The sequence below is a fragment of the Chrysemys picta genome, chromosome 13, assembly GCF_011386835.1.
Source record: "Chrysemys picta bellii isolate R12L10 chromosome 13, ASM1138683v2, whole genome shotgun sequence".
Classification (NCBI taxonomy): Eukaryota; Metazoa; Chordata; order Testudines; family Emydidae; genus Chrysemys; species Chrysemys picta.
In genome coordinates, this window is record NC_088803.1 from 48,351,271 (window position 1) to 48,366,670 (window position 15,400).

Consider the following 15,400-nt stretch of genomic DNA (forward strand, 5'->3'; position numbering starts at 1 on the left):
GGGGTGTGTGGCTCTTGCTGCAGCCGCTGCCAAGTCCTGGCTGCAGCAGGGGGCGCACAGCCCCGGGAAGTCACAAGGGGGGCACATAGCCCCAGCTGCAGCCCCTGGGAGAAGCCTGGAATGCCAGGCTGGGGAGTGCAGCCCCCAGGAGAAGCCGTGGGGCTGGGGCTGCAGGATCCTGGTTCCAGCCAGCCCCAGTTGCAGAGCAGGGGCACACAGTCCTGCCTCCACCCCCTGAAGCCCTAGAAGTCACAGAGGTCTGGTAAAGTAACAGAATCCGTGACCTCTGTGACTAAAACATAACCTTACTCATAAGCAATCTCCTAGCAGCAAACAGCCCTGAGACTGCTCTAAATTATGCTGAGGGAAAAACAGGCCCCCCAGTGTCTCAGGAGGGTGAGAGGGAAGAGAATCAGGGAAAGAAAGAGGAGAGGAGCCACCCACATAACAGGACTATTTATTTAGTGTGTAACTAGGGTAGTTAATAAGGACTCTGACCCCTTTCAAAGGTGGGCTCACCCCCCTCCCCCATATCATCTTGGAGTTTATTTTATTGACAAAGACAGAAGCTACACAACTTGACCGATATACTTGAGACTGGGGGGAAGTTCCACATACTGGGGATTTTTTTTTAAGGAAGCTTTTTTCCCTTGACAGGCTGGGTCAAAACGAACCAGCAGCTTCTGAAAGCTGCTCAGGGATTTAGAGGTGGATTAGTGGACCGAGCACAGTCAGACGGGCAGTAGGGCACAGACATGCATTGTTATGGGACAAATCACAGTGATCACCCACTTTGCTGAAGCCAAAGCCTTGTGCGGAGATACTGGGGAGACAGAGTGTGCTCACCTCTACACTGACCCCTGGTCCAGTACTTCTGGGGCTACCTGTAAGATCCCAGGGCTCTCTCTGCTGCTGTTTTTTCAAATCAGCCTGACACAAATGGTTTCCTTTTTTCACCCAAAATGTGAAATCCCTCCTCTGCTCTCCCACTTTTCACCCCCACCCCAAACTTTTACTAGTCTGATATTCCAGATAAGTAGTAGCTTATCTTGGACTAGTGACACGTTGAAGGACTGATATCTCAAGAACCCTTAGGGCTAAAAACCAGAGGCCCTATTCCAGTGGAGAGCTGGGACACTCCTTTCCCCTGAGATAGAGCAATCATCCCATCAATTCACCAGATATCAGGGCTCTAAATCATGACAATGTAGATTAACCTTTTCATCTAATGTTAGGGGGTAGCTTTCCTACCCCCCCTTAAACACCACACTCCCCCTACCTTTGATGAGAATTGGGAAGGGGGCCTCAGCACCTCAGGATTGAGCCCCAAAATTGAGACTAGAGGCTGAATTCCATTCTTGCTTATTCTAGTGCGACCTCATTGATTTCCGAGGAAGTGGAAGGGAGTAGTATTTGGCCCCGAGGGAAGCCAGTCACAGCCTTGTTTCAGCACAAAACCTTTCCCTCAGGTAGTTCTTCATCTAAACCTCAACCCCCAGGAGGGCACCGGAAAGCCTGAGGGACGCTCAGTCCCTCTGCACCTACCCCAGCTCTAATGGAGGAGTGGGGGGTCATCTTGTTATAGGAAGATGATCTTCCTGGTGCAGGAATACCCAGCCTTTTTCCCCCACCCCCATAGTAATCAAATGCCTCAGCTTTGATTTGACATTTAACCACTCACCAAAGCATTTTATTGCTTCCTATACTCAGAAGCCAAAAGCATTCTCTTACTTACCTAACATATCCAATAAATTCATATGAATGCAGTTTTAAAAAAAAAAAACCCTGCAACAATGGATTGCTCTTAACCACATGGAATGACTCGGTACAGCTCTGTATAAATGGATATTTAGATTTAATATGTAAATACACATACATTTTTTCCTGCTGTTTACAATGCATCAACAGCTGTGCCTAGAATACAGCGAAACATACATATTAAGTCACATTTTTACAGCAGTTTCTACTTTACAGTCAATTGCATGTACACAGAAGTGATGGGACTTACGCATCTGATGACCCAACTCCCCCGCCCATTGGGGTAAACAACTAAACCCTGCTGTTTACATCACCGTTACTGGTGCTCACTTGAGAGCCCTGCAATCAAAGCAGGAACAAAGTCAGAGGTCTTAAAACTGTGGTTCATAGTTTGTTAGTAAACCTGCACATCCATCTCTGCTATCATCTAATGTGAACAACACTCAGGTGAAAAGTCACTGCTGAAAGATACTTTACATAGATTAACAGCAAGGCTATTAGTCTTATTTTTATATAGTGCTATTCATGTGCATGGTGCTTGAGACCAGTGGTTTTCAAATGCAGCTGTTATGGCCACATGAAGCCACCAGAGGCTTTTCTTCTAATAGGGACATATACCTGTCTCATAGAGCTGGAAGGGACCTTGAAAGGTCATTGAGGCCTTCACAGCACAACCAAGTACCATCCCTGACAGATTATTTTTGCCCCAGATCCCTAAATGGCCTCCTCAAGGATTGAACTCACAACCCTGGGGTTAGCAGGCCAATGCTCAAACCACTGAGCTATCCCTCCCCCCTTCTTATGGGCACAGCCTCCTGGGCAATAATTAGGGGGGGGGAGGGGGAGAGGAGACGAGAGAGAAGCAGTGGCCCTTCCCCCAGGTCTGCTAGCAGGGGCTGGGCCCTGCCCTCTGCAGCCACAAATGCCAGAGGAGCAGGCAGCTGGTGTGAGTTCCCCACCTTCCCAGGGGTGGTGGGGCCCAGGCTCCAGCTTCAGCGCTGGGACGGCAGGTTCCGGCCACAGGGCTTCAGGCTCCATACCTCCCAGCCAGGGGGCTTCAGGCTCCTGCCCCAGGCTCATCCCCATTGCCCCTGGCCCCCCGACTGCCTCCTTACCCATCTCCCTATCCATGGTTTGCCAAGGCTGCCTAAGTCTGGTGTGAAAAGCGATATTTATTTGTATGTTTATCACTTTTCACTGCCTTCCAGCTAGCGAGTAAGTCTGCTGTGAAAAGTGATACATACAAATATACATATCAGTTTTCACAGCAGCAGCCTTACTAGCTAGCAGGTTTAAAAGAGGCCAAAAAAGCAAAACAAACAAAATAGACAAGAATGTGCAAAGCATCTTATTTGTGTTTCTATTCTATTTAGGTCCAGTAAAGATAGAGACAACAGTATGTTATTTTTATTAAGTCTGCCAAAAAAAAATCTACATAAATTACAATCATTTGGACATGGATATGGATATGTGCACCTTTATTGTTTTTTCCTAAAGTTCACTAAGTATTTTAGGAAAAATGGTTAGAGCAGCCACCAGCAAGAGTTGGTGGCTGCACTCTAAGGCCACCCAAAAATGTCTTGTGAGAACCCCTGCTTTAGACAGATACAAAGACAGATTCCCACCCCGCAGCTGCCATGAGATTTACTGGGACTCCGACAGCAGGGAGAATTGCCCTAACAGGATTCCTCTAACGGTGCAAGGCTGGCATGACCCACTCTTCCATCACCCCTCCCAGCCATAGGGTGCATCTCCCTGTTTGGCTGGGGAGATGGCTAGAGCACAGTGTGTCTGGTGATCCGCACCCAATGGAGTGATCCTTAATGGAACGTTCTGGTCACACTGGAATTCAGAGCAGCACGTAAGTGGTTAGCGCCAGCACTGGATAAGCAGAAAAATGCCTTAGTGAAGCTCAGCCAGGCCTTCATGAGATGTTTTAAACAGTTAGTGCCTCTTTCAGTGTCTCATATGGAGTCAGCCAGCTATGAGCCAGCAAATTGAAGTACTAGAATCTCTCTCCTTGCCCTTCCCCATGAGAGATTTAAATGGGAAAAAGTAAAATATCAGGGGGTAGCCATGTTAGTCTGTATCCGCAAAACAAGGAGTCCGGTGGCATCTTAAAGACTAAACAGATTTATTTGGGCATAAGCTTTCATGGGTAAAAAAACCTCACTTCTTCTGAAGAAAGCTTGTGCCCAAATAAATCTGTTAGTCTTTAAGGTGCCACCGGATTCCTTCTTGTTTTTAACGTAAAATATGCTGATCACGGAGTATGCTGTTGCTGTAGGTTCTCTCTAAATATATAGCCCATTTTCATTCTATACAAGCTGTCAGGAAAATTAATCTGAGATGATGCTCAACAAATTCTTGTGCCCTGCAATTATCTGGAACTATTTTACTCTTTGGCACATACGTGTGGATGAGTTTGTCAGGTAGAATGCTATGGACTCAGCACCTCATTCTAGTTTCATTAACAGCTTTTGCATTTGACCTCCTGTCTGCTCTTCCCTCCCACTTTGCTAAATCTGCATACCAGGGCTCTACTGTATACAAGTAATTCCTGCTTCCAAATAAGTGTGGAGGGTCTGATTCACCACTGCCTGTCATTTACACCAGTGCAAAGCACTAGAAGTCTGATGTGGTATTTTGCATCCACTTTCCATGGGCATAAGTGACAATATGGGTCTCTTAATAGTCCCCATGCGTGCTTGTAAATAAAGCTGTACTTCCTCCTTTACCATTTCTCTCCCAGTTGGGGAGGGTCCACGCTCACACTTCTCCTAACTTATTTAGTTGGATTCACCAGCATTTTGCCCTTCAAAGGGACGTTTTATAGACCTTGGGCAATATTAGTAAGTAGTTTACAAAAGGAACTGGACAGCTATACAACATGGAGGCATTAAGTTATGGGGGGCATATTAACAGCCAGACTGTATGTTACTTTATGGGGCTGTCATTACTGGTTGTGTGGCTTTCAACTAAAGAAAGCCAGGACACCATGCTAGGCTATATTCATGCTTCATGAATACTCCATGGTAAACAGCATGCCACGGTAGCAAGGGAGATGGATGCAGAAGCTTCCCAGCCTGGGCCCAATCCTGTCAAGTTCTGGTTCTCTCAATTGCTACTGACTGAGCAGAGGGTGCTCAGCATCTTACAGTATCAGGTCCTCTTTACAGGTGCTAGCATTCCCCCTCCCTCCCACCTTTGCTGTCAGTCACCTGCTACACAGCCAGCTTCTCTTGTACCGTGATATTATCACCCTCAGTGAGCACAGCATTTCTGGAACAGTTTGAAATGCATTTGCTGGACTGTGCTAGGCAAGACGCAGCTTTACTAAGCATCACAAACAATGGGGGCTTCTCCCTTTGACCAGTTAATCCTTTCTATGCCTCAGTGCCAGAGCGCTGAAAAATAGCCCTGCTTAAGCTGGTCACCGTAAGTTAATGTGTTGTGTGGGAGTAACACGTCTAAATCCATTACCAGTCCACAGGAGGAGTTTTTACATGGCCTTACCGTATGCCACTCTGCCCTGTGCTGTTCTCCGGCCCAGCACACAGAGTCTGCCTTGGGCCCCACTGTGCTGAATGAGAGAAGGGGGCTTTTTAGGATGTTGGCATCACTACTTATTCGGATACTTGCTTCAGCCACTGATGTTTGCCCATCAAAATGCGGTCCTGAAATAAAAAGCCACACAACCCAACACAGTGTCAGTAGTTTAAATGTAACCAGTTTCTTTAACCAACACATATTACTCTATAAAACAATTATTTGTGTGGGAGCAGCACTTAGAAGCCCCAGTCATGGACCAGGGCCCCATCATGCGAGGTGCTGTCCAAACACAGAACAAAGACTAAGTTCTTTGGGGAAAGAACTTACAATCAAAATAATCAGAACAGCAACTCCACTCATACCCTAGGATATGCAGATACCATTTCTGTCATTAATACCTAGCATTCTTACATGCTTCTCAACCCTAAATTAAAACACATTTCACAAAGATGGTCAAGCATTATTTCCATGGGGAAACGGAGGCTCAGCAAAGATAAATGAGTTGGCCTAGTTAACACAGAGTGGATGTCAGAGAGCACTCATGTCTCCTGATGCCCAGTCCAGTCCAGGAGCTTCCAGTGAAAAACACAGCCAAATTCACACTGCAAAAGTTCCCTTCTATTCTGGATAGGATGGGGCTATTTACAGTCTCCCCAGAGGGTTACTACAGACGGGTATGATCATCAGTAGCCTCCCCTTCTCCTCAGGGTGGAAGACAGGCCATTGTTGACTCTTTTCAAGGGCCTTGACTGCTTCGGAGCTGGGGTGGGGTATTAGGCAGTTAGAAACCCCTCCCCTCCTGCTCTGGAATGGGAAGGCAGAACTCTGACAATTACAGAGATCTCTGTCCCAATCAGACCCTCAAAGTGGATTTGGTGTCCTAGATTGCTTTGTGCTGTGGAATTGAAGTTACCTGTGTAACAGTTGGCAAGTATCAGAAAAGCTTCCGGGTCTGCTAGGTGCTGTTTGAGGTCATCTTGCAACAAAGGAGCTCTCTCTTCCTATGTTATCTTAACAGCATGACAGAGAGATAATTTCCTACTAGGCAATAAAAAAGCATTGGACAACTCTAGGGACCATTGTCCTAGAATCACAGAACTTAGTAGTGGAAGAGACCTCTTAAGTCATCTAGTTCATCACCTAACAAGTCCTTGTCCGGTGTAGTACAAAGCACACAAACATTTCTAACTAGTGTAGTATACAAGCTTAGTGTCTCCAAGTTTAACAGAGGAACTTACCACTTAGGCCCAGTGTGAAAAATTCAAACACAAACAAACTATCTCAAGACAGCTGTTTCAATTGAAAACAGAAAGCAACTTTGTTACTAGAAGAGCTATATTTAGATCACCATCCCCTAACTTTAGCACGGACTAATCCCTCTAGCAATCAGAGCAAGACTGAAAACAGGTGTGAAAACCTTTCCTTTTATAGCGAGCTGCTTTCCCAGAATTCTCCGAGTCCTAGTGCTTCTTTCCCACAATTCAGCCTGCCCCAATCAGTTAGAAGTGCCCTCTTTAAATTAAGCCTCTCTAAGGGGGTGGCTCCCCTTAACAGGAAGCGTCTGTTAAAAGAATTCCTGTGAACAGACTTTTCAACTAAGCCTGAAGTTACTGTACTAACACCCCACCCTCTCTCAAACAATGTGTAAAACTATATACATTAATAGTGCTTTTAAACATGCTTGTAGAGAAGTGTTCACAAAAGAGATTATTCATTTGTATGGGGAAATGGAGCAAGTTTTGGTTCACTCTCTAATCTGGTGACATTAATCCCTTCCAAGAGAAAAGTGGCCAGGAAGCCCTCAAGGAAAGGAAATGGAAAAAGACATGCTAGAAACTATTTATTCAGGGAGTAGAGATATTTATTCAAGGGGTAGAGATTTCAGCTGCATTCTTCAGTTCCAGCTAGGGGTAGGCTTGGCAAATGAGCTTGCCTCCCACTTATGCCATGAGTGGCCCCCTTCTCAGCTTCTACATAATGCAGTAGAGAGGTGCACCCCATCCCACCCACACTCCCTAGAGAAGGTCTCTCTCACAGTGAGAATAAGCCTGTGAAATTTCAGCCCAGTGAATGATTTTTTCCACCATGATGTGTGCTTAAAAATAGGGGCTTTTTCAGCTTCTACTAGTGCACTGAAGACGTGGTTACAATAGGAAGAGAAAGCCAATCTGTATCTAGATAATTTTAATTTAGAAGATTTTGGTTTTTAATTAAGGCAGACTCCAGAGTTTTGCTAATTCATGTTTAATCTAGCATCACCTTCTGTTGTACCAAATGCCATATATTAATTACTGCCTGTGATGCAATTCTTTAATGCTTGACCCTTACTTAATGTAGTTCATATTTCATTGCTCTTGTCCTAGAGGCTATCTCAGCTAACATTCTGTGAGTCCTGAGCCGCAGGTTTTTTCTCATGCAGTAACAGGAAACTTTCTGTTATATTCTCTGGACTACTTAGGGTGGGGGAAAGTGATGAGTCAGCAAAGTACCATGCATATTGAAATTAAGGAAAAAAGATTTTAAAAATTGATAATTTGGTTAAAAGGAGAAGCAGGTAAATAAGGACTAAGGTGTGGAGGAAATGATAATCTCATGGCCGCATGCAGGGTAATAACATGAGAGGACTCTATGCTTGTAAAACTAAATTGTGTCTTTATTAAATCAGCTGCGGTTTAACATTCAAGCCATGTGCTCACAGACTGACTTCCTGGTGCCTCCTCCTGATTCTTCCCTCCTGCAGCCTGTGCTCCTCCCTCCACGCTGCATACAGATTGCTACAATGATAATGATCTACCAGTACATGAAGGTGTTGACACCCAGGAGGCAGAGAAATCATTCCAGGGAGAGGGTGTCCTTAGGAGCAATGGAATGAAACTGAGTGTGATGCTCCGCCGAGTTACCCAGGTTTGTAAGACACCTTACCACTACCTACCCTGAGCATAAAGCTCTCTTGTCTGAAGCTGCTGTGGATCTGCCCTCGGAAACCACCCACCTCTGGCTGCCCAAGCATTGCCTTCCAAGGCCTCGCAGGCCTTGCTTTCTCTGTGCAGGTAGCAAAAGGCACACGCCAACCCCAGATCCTCCCAGCATTCCCTGCAGTGTCCAGCCCCTTAGCCACTGAACACTCTCCAAAATACCAGGCCTGCTGTTCCAAAGGAACAGGACACACCAGCTCGTAAGATTCCACTCAGGGCCAGCACTTACACACATTCAGAATGAGAACAAGAATACGCTGATTATCAACAAACAGAGAGATTCAAGTGATCATGAGTCAGAATATTGGGAATAAACAGTTACATATAAAACAAAATCATAACACGCTTTCTAGAGACTCAACTTAACTCACAGGTTAACCTCCTGTCTAAAAAAGTTTATCTCACCAAAAGTTCATGTTGGAGGCTGAGACCTCTATTTCATGAAGCAAAGCCTCTGTCCTTTTACTTCCTCAGTGAAGGCTGCCCGGGAGTCTTTTCTACCCCCAGATATAGTCCAGCAAGTGCAGGCTTCCCTCCCCTACTGCTGTTTTTCTTTTTCAGTTAGATTCTTTCTGAAGTCCCCATAATCCTTCATTTGCATTCAGCTCAGACTGGTGATGGGAGACCTATTGTGAACGAGACAATAATGAACTTGTATATAAACAGGCAGATGCATATACATCTCTTGTCTGACAGGAAACCTGTTTTTCACCTTTGCTAGTGACCAACACCCCCAGACACAGATTTTAAGAACATATTTTCAGTATATATCTTGTTACATGGTATTTGTACATACATTTCACGGTGACATTGATGACCACGGAGACACCGGCTTTCATTTGAGACTTCACACGGCCCAAAGGTCATGACCTCTAGTCTCAGCCTTTTATCCTGGAGAAGACCCCCCCCCCCCGCCCAAGGCCTGGCTGAGGCTCCTGCCAACCAATGGTTACAATTTCTCTCTCTCGCTTCCAGTGTACAATCATCATGGTCTCAGAGAGTCGCTCTTATAGTAACACATACTTCAATCTGGCTTGGATTTTACATTGCTTCATGTGTTCTGTGTGAAATTGTTACAGGGTTTGACACACACATATCTCTTACCAATTTTCAAACTAGAAAATTTCCTAGGTCTCAATACTATTTTTGCAATGGGTTTTCCGCCACTTTCCTTGGGAGATTATTCCACAGCCCAGTACATATCATTAGCAGGCAACTGACCCTGATTTCTAGTGTAAAATTTCCCTTTCTTAATTTTTCCCTACCACAATTCCTCTTTCACCTTGGTGTTTATTTGTAGGTTGTGTCCCTTAGCCACCGGTCTCAGATACTGATCCTGTAATGAGCTATTCATAGGGCCAGGGATCCACCCACAAAGCTCACTACAGGATTAGAGTCTGCTCAGCTACAATGGAATCCATGGGAAGAGGCCCATTGACCTCAGCGAGCTTTGGACCAAGCCTTTACTCATGATTGTCAGTCATTATTCAGTCATCCTGCATATATATTCATATTATTGCCTGTCTGACACCAGTGTCCCATTCTGACATCAGCCTCGTCCTTGTGTCAGGAAGTAGGCGATGTCTGGGGCCTTGCATGTCGGCTTTCCAGTGGAGAAGAAATCAGTGATATGGAATATGGGTATACTCTGAAAGTAACTTGCTTTATTTACACATATACAGCAGTCCTGAAATGGGGTGGTCAAACAGCATGCAGGGCAATCCCTTCTTCCAGGAATCTCAGCCCAAGACCAATGCCCAGTTCCCAGGGAGCAACTCTGTCTCAAGAACTGACTCTAACCAGAGTGCAAACTCTAACACAGCTCCCTCCCTTTTGATACATAACCTTGTATAACGCAAAACTGACAGTAACACAGCATGTCTTTCCAAGAGTCAAAACTTGCTCCTGCACTAAGAAGGAGACTTTGGAATACCATGTGTAACAGATCATTTTTTTCTCCAGTGTCTGTTCATTTTACGAAGATTCAGGTTAGATATTAGGAAATACTTTCTAACTATTAGGATAATTAAGCACTGAAACCTGTTACCTAAGAAGGTTGTGGAACCCCAGTCATTGGAGATTTTGAAGAACAGGTTAAAAAAACACCTCTCAGGGATGAACTATACTAAATTCCACCTTAGCATGAGGGGATGGATTAGGAGACCTTGAGACAGTCCCTGATCCAAACAGCTTTATGTTGTTAAAATATTAGTAGATTGTAGCAATAATAAAATATCCATCCTCTTGTGTACACTTCATCTCCTGGCAGGCTTGCCAAAGTAATAAGTTCTGCATTATTGTAAAGGTAGCTGTAATACAGACAGCTAGCAGATTAATCTGAATTGTCTTTACTTTGTACTGATATGCAATCATCGATGCTCAGGGATGCAGCTGGAGAGAAAACTCAGCGTTTTAGTATTAGTATTATAATTTGTAATTAGTATTGACAAATACCAATGAATAAGGTTTAGAAAATTAATTTCCACACAGGGATAGTGCTTATTTTTTATTGTGTTTTCATACAACTGTTTGTTATTCTGTGAAGGTTACATGAAGATAAGTAATCTCAATGAAAGCTGCTTTTTATGTATTGAATCACAAAGAATGCATTGCAGGGGCTGCTGGGAAAAAGCATAGCTATTATCCTGAGAGACCAGAGATATGGTTGAAAATAAGAATCGCTTTTGCCTTGCATTCATAATTCTAACTGTGACTTGTCCAAAATTTGGCTGTAGAGGAGTTGATTGGGCTGCAAAAGGAAAAATACAGCTTGGGAAATACTAAAAAGTACATTGATTGCCATTTTAAAAGTCACCGTTTGCCAGGAATTATCCCCACTGTGATCATAGCTTTTCCTCTGTACTTAGAGGAGGATATACCTGTGGCAACTCACAGTTAGAAATTGATACGTTGCCGTTTTGTACGTGATTACTGCACTAAGTCTCTGCCGTACCACAATACAAATAAGAAGTTATGGAAGCAGTTCATTCCAGCTTTCCGGTCTCACGCAGCTGCCAGTTATTTAAAGCTACACATTTATACTGTTTCAAGGTGAACAAAACAAGATTGTCTGGAGCCACATTATCAATTCCAGAGCGAAAACTCACTGATAAAATAAACAGAGATCACATCAGGCTATGTGTTATTAGTGCTGTTTAGACATCGCTGAAATGCTTAGTATTCAAACTGAATTAATGATGTGACCTTTTTTTCCCCTTTTGGCTGAAGAGAGAAAGTCAATGAACTTCTCTTTTGTGAGCAGAACATTTGTGATTTTTACCAAGATTCAGAGTAGGTTTTCATATTTTTACATTAAATGCAGGAGCAATGGGTCCTACCTACAAAGTCTGGATACTGTATATATCCAGATGTGACCTTCTTTACAATTATGGAGTGGTTGTGTAATGACCCCTGCCATGAATAGTCAGCAGAGATTGAACCCTGTGCACCAAAAAGCACAAACATCTGCCCTGTAGCTAAAGGAGTCACTCTTAGCTGATGCTGGTTGGCTCTTATCTTGTCTTAAATGGACAACCCGTGTGTCAAACTAGATCCAGGGTGTTGGTTCAGTCCATTATGAAAAAAGAGGCTGACTATGAAGTTCAGATTTGGTTCTTGACCCAAATGTCCCCCCGTATCCAGCAAAGGGGATCCACTTTTGTGAATTTGGTTCATCTCTAATTTTCATCCAGTCAGGAAGTATCTAGGAGGCTTTTCTGCACCCAGGGTTTGTGCCAGCTTCTGCCGACACTAGTTTTATAACACGGCTGGAACTTGCTATGCTTTTGAACATGGACAGATAGCCCCGAACAATACAATAAAGACGGAGCCAGGGGCTGATTCTGAGCTCAAGTAGGCCGGTTTAACAGTGGTGGCATGCTGTTTGCCTCAAAAGTTAGACACTCCTACTTCACACCAATGTGAGTGAGTGGAGGAGACAAAATGCTGTTGGGGAAGCAGTAATGCTTGACCATTCCCTTCGTACATTATCAATCAAAGTAATTATAGGGGACTGGATAACCTCCAACTGTGGCTAAACATCATCACTCTTGAGTAGACCTTTCATTTCCATTGAATTAAAAGATTATTGTTTAATACATTTTAGTTGGGATTTTAAAACAAGAGAGATGAGTTGAAGTCCTTAGTTTCTTTGAGGACTAAGAATAGCATCAGATTGGTAATTTACAGTATCAACCAAGAATAAACAATAATCAGACTGTCACTTCAGTGCTGTGTTTTCTTTGGCTTGATGCGTCTTGGATATTAAATTGCAAAATAAGGGGGAGAAAGAGAGCTGGATCTTGATCACATTTTAATCATTCATTTCGTTCCTTTCTGCTGGAGAAAAGACAGAACAACCTTGCTTGTTGCTGAAGCACTTGCTAGCTGCACTCAAGCTGTTTTTGGGAAGAGAGGACCCTGATCGTCAAAACAAATCCAAAGTGAACTGAGTTTTGTTGGGTTCGTGTTCATTTTAAAGGGGGGAGAATAACGTCAATTAACTTTTTCTTTTTATGATTTCTCTTTTTTCATGTCCATAGGAAAAAGGACTATTTTCAAACATCCATATAAAAAACAAAAAAGAGTGAGATCCATAAATAACAATGGGCAGTCGGCAATCTTGGGTCCTTGGCAAATCCGAGAGTGACACATGCCAAAACCCCGCCTCCCCACATAGTAACAGATTGCATCCTTCAAGTTTGCTGAGCAACTGCCACCATTTTTAATGGATACCCACTGCAGGGTGTTTCAAATATCTTCATCTTCCAGGTAACATCTGTGGCAAGATTTGCCATTCTCGACACTAGCAGCTTTCCGCTAATGGATTAAGCTTCTCCTGCAGGGAACCAAATATTAGGATGTTGTCTTGCGATATTTATTAAAATTGCTTCACGTTGTCTGTGCACTCAACCTCCTCAGCTCCTTGAAGTGGAATCTGTTTGCAGGAAAGAACATTAACTGTTGACCGCCGGGCTTCTGTGAGATTTCTCCCCCTTCCCCCCACCCAACACTCTCCCTCATTAGAACAAGAGATGAAGGTTGGCCGGAAATGTTAATGTGGCATTGCCACTCAAACGTGTGCCTGGGTTGTGGCGGACCAGTCCTCAACTATGAATCCCTGAGGCTTTGTGGTCAGACTGATGATCTTAATACCATTTTAAATGATTTCCTTTCTGTCCTTTTGTCATGATAAGTGACTGATGTGCATTGGCTTAAATAATGCAATAGGCTGACTCTGAAAGCAGTGTAGAGTGGTGGTGGGGGGGTATGGTCTGAGAATGATTCTTGTCTCCCAGAGCCTTAGTTTCTGAGTTTTAATAATTGGTGACAACGCCAATTATTTCCCTACATCCGGCAAGTGTTAAAAGAGAGGGTGATAGACACAAAAAGAAGGAAGTTGGCTTCACTCATGAATAAGTCAATGTGTTACTCCTGCTACATTGGAAGTGGAATGACTTCTTCCAGATGCTGAAGCTTTGCTTCCCTTTCACCTTCTGTAAACTTAAACTTGCTAAAAATATCCTATAAACGCACACATGCTTCAGGGCTACAGAAACACCTGGAAGAGCAGCAAGGAGAAAGTCAAATGAGCTGATTCTAGCTACCCACCTCAAGAACGGCAGCGTTTGCCCTGCACCTTATTCAGCTGTCTCTGTTGTCATTTTAGGTGACTAGTTCTTTATTCACCACCTCCACACTGATGCTTGGTACCGGCTCTCCTTTGTCACCTCAGGCTGATTTGCATGGCACTCAGGGAGATGAATAGAGTTAAATAGAGGGAATGACACATTTCAATACTTGCCATTCCCACCAGCCTGACCTTAGACACACACCAGTCCCATGTAGTGGTCTGTGTACACGTCTCTTTTAAGCCTGCTTCTTTTGGCATAGACCTCTGCATAGATAGTCAGTGATGGGGTGCAGAGTCTTGTCCTGCCCTCCTATTACATGATGGAATGCTTTCCTAATCTGCCGCTTTCTGTATCCTCTGCTGCTGTGGGGGGCCAGCTGAGTCATAATGTTATCCCCTCTGGGTGTCTATTTCAGTGCCTGAATCTGAGTCTAGTTCTGCATACTTTTGAAGGATATGAGTCTGAAATGTAGAAACTACATTGATGGGGGCTAAAGAACCTAGAGGGATAGATAGAGAACTGGAGGGGGCAAAGTTTTGGTGGCCAGAGCTGCTTTTGGTTTGCAGATGAATGGCAGGCTCAGATCTTTGCAACTGAACCAGCAGTTCATGCGTGGTCATGGCGTGCACTCTCACATGCGGAGATTAGATAAGGAGTCTCAGTTGGGCTGAAAACTGATCCCTTAAATCCTCCCCACCGTGCTGTCCCATGATTGGAAGGAGCTTTTTCCTTATTGGGGATTCACCCTGGCCTTCTTGGGGCCCCAAAGATCCTCATATTTCCCACCTGCCGCCCTTGAAGCCTGACAAGTTTTGACCTTCATTTTTCTGCTAAAGGAAAGAAGACGATTCCCCTTCAAAGCCTATCCTCTTCACTCCTTAATCAGCCAGAATGGCTGCTCTTGGGTGACACAAATCAGTGCCATCTTTCTTTCTTCTTTCTTTATCTTCTTGCACCCTCAGGTGCATAGGGCATCCACCAGTTTCCTCTATTTATTCCAGTCTTGTGTGGCTCTGTTCAGGCTTCTGAGTGCCAGGTTCATGGATTTGGCTTTTTCCTTTGTTCTTCTGTGTCATGTTTCTCTAGGTAGCCCTCTTTTTCTCTTTCCAGGTGGGGTCCATATTATCACTTCCTGTGGAAATTGTGTTGTTGGCATCCTAAAAGCATGTCCTCAATATATCCATCATCAGCTTCTTACCATATCTGATGCTTTAAATTGGTTTGTGCTACTTAGTATTTCTGGTTTTGCAAGAAACTTTTTCCAGTGGACTCTGAAGATCTTACACAACCATTTACTTTGGAATGAGTTGATCTTCTTATAAATGTCTATAGTAGGTTCCCACCACGCTGCTCCATAAACGAGGCCAGACATTATGGGGGCGGTAAAAATTTAAATTTTTGGGTAACTGCCAATCATGCTACTTTTCCAAATAGTTTCAAGTTTATGAAAGTTGTTTGCTGCTTTTGATATGTTACTTGACA

The 15,400-nt window shown here is 44.0% G+C and overlaps 1 protein-coding gene and 1 long non-coding RNA gene across 3 annotated transcripts in view; one reads left to right on the plus strand and one right to left on the minus strand.

Annotated features, from left to right (window-relative positions):
- NTSR1 (neurotensin receptor 1) overlaps window positions 1-15,400 on the plus strand; it is a 100,707-nt gene that overhangs the window by 19,574 nt on the left and 65,733 nt on the right. The gene's annotated exons all lie outside the window — the stretch shown is intronic.
- Window positions 1,854-6,809, minus strand: LOC135975372 (uncharacterized). Of its 2 annotated transcripts, none has more exons than XR_010592377.1 (4): window positions 6,549-6,809; window positions 6,224-6,351; window positions 5,275-5,435; window positions 1,854-2,097 (listed from the first exon to the last, which is right to left on the minus strand). It is a non-coding gene; the product is annotated as an uncharacterized LOC135975372 (long non-coding RNA). The 2 variants fall into 2 exon arrangements; XR_010592376.1 differs by having other exon boundaries at window positions 1,855-2,097; window positions 6,224-6,348.